The following is a 6,051-nucleotide window of genomic DNA, read 5'->3' on the forward strand; positions in this document are numbered from 1 at the left end:
TGCTGGGCGCTTCAGTACCGGTTTTGTCCACAAGGGGACAGCACTAGTGGGGAGAGGGGGCTACAGTACCGGTTTTCTCCGCAGGGGCACAGCACTTAGTGGGGGGGGGGGGCGCCAGTATGGGTTTTGTCCACAAGGTAGCAGCAGTACTGGGGGGGCTGCAGTACCGGTTTTATCTACAAGGAAGCAACAATACGGGAAGGGGGGCTGCAGTACATGTTTTGTCCAAAGGGGTCTGCACTACTAAAAGGTGGGGGCTGAAGTACCGGTTTTGGCCAAAACGGGGCAGCACTACTGAGGGAGGAGGGCTGCAATACCCGCTTTGGCCATGAGGAAGCAGCACTACTGGGGTGGAGTGGGGGGTTTCCAGTACCGTTTTTTTCCAAGATGAGGCAGAACTAGTTGGGGGGGGCTGCAGTACCTGTTTCGTCCACAAGGGGGCAGCGCTACTCGTGAGGGAGGCAGCAGAACTGGTTTTGTTTACAAGGGGGAAGCACTGCTCAATGGGGGGGGGGGCTGCACGACTGGTTTTGTCGACTAGGGGGCAGCACTAGTGAGGAGGGGGGCTGCAGTACTGGTTCTGTTCACAAGGGGGGCAGCAGTGGTGGGGAAGGCCTGCAGCACCTGTTTTGTCTACAAGTGAGTAGCACTACTGAAACGGGGGGGGCTGCAGTAGAGGTTTGGTGCACAAGGGGACAGCACTACTTGTGGGGAGGGCAGCACTACCGGTCTTTTGCACAAGGGGGAAGCACTACTGATGGGGGGGGGGGAACTGCATTCCTTGTTTTGTCCACAAGAAAGCAGTAGTACTGGTTTTGTCCATAAAGGAGCGGCAATACTGAGGGGGGGGGGGGTTGCACTACCAGTTTTGTCCACAATGAGACAGCTCTATGGGGGGGGCGAAGGGGGGGACTGCAGTGCCGGTTTTACCCAAAACGGGGCAGCACTAGTGTTGGATGGGGTGCATTACCAGTTTTGTTTACAAGGAAGCTGCACTACTGAAGTGGGGGGTGGCAGTACCGGTTTAGTAAACAAGGGGTCAGCACAACTGAGGGAAGGGAGGCTGCAGTACCAGTTTTGTACACAAGGAAGCAGCAATACTGAACTGGGGGCTGCAGTACTGGTTCTGACCTAATGGTGGACACTACTGAAGGGGGGGGGGCAGTACCAGTTTAGTTTACAAAGGGTCTGCACAACTAAAAAGGGAGGGGCTGCAGTACCTGTTTTGTCTACAAGGGGACAGCACTACTGAGCGGGGGGTCTGGGCTTCCGATTTTGGCTCCAGTACTGGTTTTGTCTGCAGTGGAGCAGCACTAATGAGGGGGGGCGGGGCTGCATTACTGGTTTTGTCCACAAGGGGTCAGCACAACTGAAAGAGGAGGTGGGTTGCAGTACCTGTTTTTTCTACAGGGGTGAAGCACTACTGAAAGAGGGGGCTGAAGTATGGGTTTTGTGCACAACAGAGCAGCACTACTGGGGGCTTAGGGCTGCAGTACCAGCTTTGTGCACAAGGGGGCAGCACTACTGCTGTAGGGGCTGCAGTATAGGTTTTGTCCACAAGGAAGCAGCACTAAGGGGTGGGAGGGGATGCAATGTCATTTTTGTCTACAAGGCAACAGCTCTACTGGGGGGTGAGCTGCAGTATAGGTTTTGTGCACAAGAAAGCAGCACTACAGGTGGAGGGGGGAGAGCTGCAGTGTTGGTTTTGTTTTCACGGGGACAGCATTACTGGTGGGGAAGGATGCAGTACCTGTTGTGTCCACAAGGGGACAGCACTACTGGGGGGGCGAGCTGCAGTACCTGTTTGGTCCACAAGGGAGCAGCACTACTGGAAGAGGGAGGGCTGCCATACCGGTTTTATCCACAAGGAAACAGCACTAATGGAGAGGGGGCTGCAGTACATGTTTTGTAAAAAGGGGGTTGCACTACTGAAAGGGTTTTGGGGGCGGCGGGGGGGGCTGAAGTACCAGTTTTGTCCAAAACGGTGCAGCACTACTGAGGGATGAGGGGCTGCAGTACCGGTTTTGGCCACCAGAAAGCAGCTCTACTGGGTTGGGGTGGAGGGTTTTCAATACCAGTTTTGTCCAAGAGAGGGCAGCAATAGTGAAAGGGGGGGCTGAAGTACTGATTTTGTTGACAACGGAGCAGCACCACTGGGGGCTGAGGGCGGCAGTGCCGGTTTTGTGCACAAGGGGGCAGCACTACTGTTGCAGGGGGCTGCAGTATAGGTTTTTTCCACAAGGCAGAAGCACTAAGGGGGGGAGAGGGGCTGCAGCGTCGGTTTTGTCCACAAGGCATCAGCACTACTGAAAGGGGGGTGTCCGCAGTACCGGTTTGGTGCACAACGGGACAGCACTACTTAAATGGGGAGGGCAGCAGTACTGCTTTTTCCGCAATGGGGCAGCACTACTGATGGGGGAAGGGGGTGCTGCATTACCTATTTTGTTCACGAGGAAGCAGCACTACTGTGGGGGAGGCGGCAGTACCGGTTTTGTCTACAAGAGGGCAGCACTATTGAAAGGGGGGTGCTGAGTACCGGTTTTGTCAACAAAAAAGCAGCACTACTGCGGAAGGGGCGGCTGCAAAACCAGTTTTGCCCATAAGGGGGCAGCACTAGTGGTGGGTGGGGTGCAGTACTGGTTTTGTTCACAAGGGGTCAGCACTACTGGGGAAAGGGAGGCTGCGGTACTGGTTTTGTCCACAACAGGTCAGCACAACTGAAAGAGGAGGTGGGTTGCAGTACCTGTTTTGTCTACAGGGGTGAAGCACTACTGGTGCAGGTGGGTGCAGTATAGGTTTTGTTTACAAGGAAGCAGCACTACAGGGGGGGAGGGGCTGCAGTGTCGGTTTTGACCACAAGGCGGCAGCTATACTGAAGGGTGAGCTGCAGTACCTGTTTTGTCCACAAGGAAGTAGCATTACGAGAAGAGGGGGGGCTGCAATACCGGTTTTGTCCAGAAGAAACAAGCTTTACTTGAGGGGGGCTGCAGTACCTGTTTTGTCTAAAAGAAAGCAGCACAGGAGGGAGGGTGAGCTGTAGTACCATTTTTTTCCACAAGGGGTCAGCACTACTGGAAGCAGGGCTGCAGTACCGGTTTTATACACAAGGAAGCAGCACTACTGGATGGGGGCTGCAGTACATGTTTTGTCCAAAAGGGGGCTGCACTACTGAAAGGGGGGGGCCTGAAGTACCAGTTTTGTCCACAATTGGGCAGCAGTACTGAGGGAGTGGGGGCTGCAGTACCTGTTTTGGCCCCATGGAAGCAGCACTACTGTGGTGGGGGGGCTTCATTACCAGTTTTTTACAGAAGGAACGAGTTTTTTCTTGAGGGGGGCTGCAGTACCAGTATTGTTCACAAGAAGTCAGCACAAGTGAGAGAGGGCGAGCTGTAGTACCAGCTTTTTCCACAAGGTGGCAGCACTAAGGGGGGGGGGTCTACAGTACCGGTTTTATCCACAAGGAGGCAGCACTACTGGAGGGAGGGCTGCAGTACATGTTTTGTCCAAAAGGGGGCTGCACTACTGAATGGGGGGGGCTGAAGTTTGTGTTTTGTCCAGAATGGGGCAACACTACTGAAGGAGGGGTTCTGCAGTACCAGTTTTGGCCACGAGGAAACAGCACTACTGGGGCAGGGAGGAGAGTTTTCAGTACCGGTTTTGTCCAAGAGGGGGCAGCAATAGTGAGGGTGGGGCTGCAGTACCTGTTTTGTCTACAAGGTGGCAGCTCTAATGGTGTGCAGGCTGCAGTACTGGTTTTGTTTACAAGGAGGAAGCACTGCTCAATAGCGGGGGGCTGCTGTACCGGTTCTGTTCACAAGGAGGCAGCATTGGTAGGGGAGGTACAGCACTGTTTTTTTCCACAAGGAGGCAGCACTACTGAAAGCAGTGGGGCTGCAGTACCGGTTTGGTGCAAAAGGGGCAGCACTACTGATGGGGGGGGGGCTGCAGTACCTGTTTTGTCCACAAGGAAGCAGCACTACTGTGGGGGGGCGGCAGTACCGGTTTTGTCCACAAGGGGGCAGCACTACCTGGGGATGGGGTGGCAGTACCGATTTTGTCCACAAGTGTGCAGAACTACCGGGGGGTGGGGGATGCTGCAATTCCGGTTCTTCCACGAGGAAGCAGCACTACTGGCAGGGGAACTGCAGTAGCTGTTTTGTCCACTAAAAAGCAGCACTACTGGGGTGGGGGCTGCAGTGCCAGTTTTGTCCACAGAGCGGCAGCTCTACTGGGGAAGGCTGCTGTACTGGTTTTGTCCACAAGGGGGCAGCACTACTGTTGGGGTGGGCTGCAGTACCTTTTTTTTCCACAAGGAAGAAGCACTAATTGGGGGGGGGGGGAGTGCATTACCTGTTTTGTCCAAACGAGGACAGCACTACTTGTTGAGGAGCTGCACTACCGGCTTTGTCCACAAGGGTGCAGCACTAACTGGGGGGGTGGGCTGCAGTACCGGTTTTGACCACAAGAAAGCAGCACTACTGGGTGGGGGGCTGCAGTATGAGCTCTGTCCACTAGGGGGCAGCACTACTGAGGTGTGGGCAAGCTGAAGTGCCGGTTATGTCCACAAGTGGTCAGCACTACTGGGTGGGTTGCTGCAGTACTGGTTTCGACCATGAGGAAGCTGCACTACTGGGTGGGGAGGAGGGTTTGCAGTATCTGTTTTGTCCAATAGGGGGGCAGCAGTAGTGAGGGGGTGGGCTGCAGTACCAGTTGTGTTCACAAGGGGCAGCACTGCTAGGGGTGGGCTGCAGTACTGTTTTTGTCTACAAGGGGGCAGCACTACTGAAGGGGGTGGGCTGTATTACCTGTTTTGTCCACAAGGAAGCAGCACTACTGTGGGGGGTCCGCAGTACCGGTTTTGTCCACAAGGGGGCAGCACTACCTGGGGGCAGGGCGGCAGTACCGGTTTTCTCCACAAGGGGGCAGCACTACTGAAGGGGGTGGGCTGCATTACCTGTTTTGTCCACAAGGAAGCAGCATTACTTTGGGGGGGGTGGCAGTACCCGTTTTGTCCACAAGGATGCAGATCTACTGGGGGGGTGGGTTTGCAATATCGGTTTGTTCCAAAAGGGCACAGCACAACTGAAAGTGAGGGGCGGCAGTACCGGTTTTGTCAATAAGTGAGCAGCACTATCTGGGGGTGCGGCGGCAGTACCGATTTTTGCCACAAGGGGTCAGCACTACTGGGTGGGCCTGCTGCACTACCGGTTTTGTCCAAAAGGGGACAGCTCTATGGAAGGGGGAGGTGAGGGGGGGGGGGCTGCAGTACTGATTTTGCTGAAAAGGGGGCAGCACTAGTTGTGGGTGGGCTGCAGTACCAGTTTTGTCCTCAAGGAGGCAGCACTATTGAAGGGGGAGCCGTAATACCTGTTTTGTCCACAAGGGCTCAGCACTACTGAGGTGGGCCAGGGGGCGCTGCAGTACCTGTTTTGTCCACAAGGCGTCAGCACAACTGGAAGAGGGGGGGGGCCTGAAGTACCGGTTTTGTCCACAATGGGGCAGCACTACTGGGGTCTTAGGGTTGCAGTACCAGTTTTCTCAACAAGGGGGCAGCTCTACTGGTGCAGAGGGCTGCAGTACAGGTTTTGTCCACAAGGGGGCAGAACTATGGGGGGGGGGGGGGGCTGCAGTGTCGGTTTTGTCCACAAGGCGGAAGCACTACTGGGGGTGAGTTGCAGTCCCTCTTTTTTCCACAATGAAGCAGCACTACTGGGGGGGGGGGGGGGGGCTGCAGTTTCAATTTTGTTCTCAAGAGGGCAGCACTACTGGTGGAGGGGCTGCAGTACCTGTTTTGTCCACAGGGGGCAGCACTGCTGATGGGCGGGGGGCTGCAGTACCTGTTTTTTCTACAAGGGGGCAGCACTCTTGTGGCAAAGGGGATGCAGTAACGGTTTTGTCTACAATGGGGCAGCACTTCTGCTGGGGGGGCTTGTAATAGCGGTTTGTCCACAAGGGGACAGCACTACATAAGGGAGAGGGAAGTTGCAGTGCCGGTTTTGTCCACAAGGGGGCAGCACTAAAAGGGGTTTGGAGGATGCTGTTGTACTGGTT

The sequence above is a fragment of the Erithacus rubecula genome (genome assembly GCF_903797595.1).
Source record: "Erithacus rubecula genome assembly, contig: scaffold_162_arrow_ctg1, whole genome shotgun sequence".
NCBI classification, from domain to species: Eukaryota; Metazoa; Chordata; class Aves; order Passeriformes; family Muscicapidae; genus Erithacus; species Erithacus rubecula.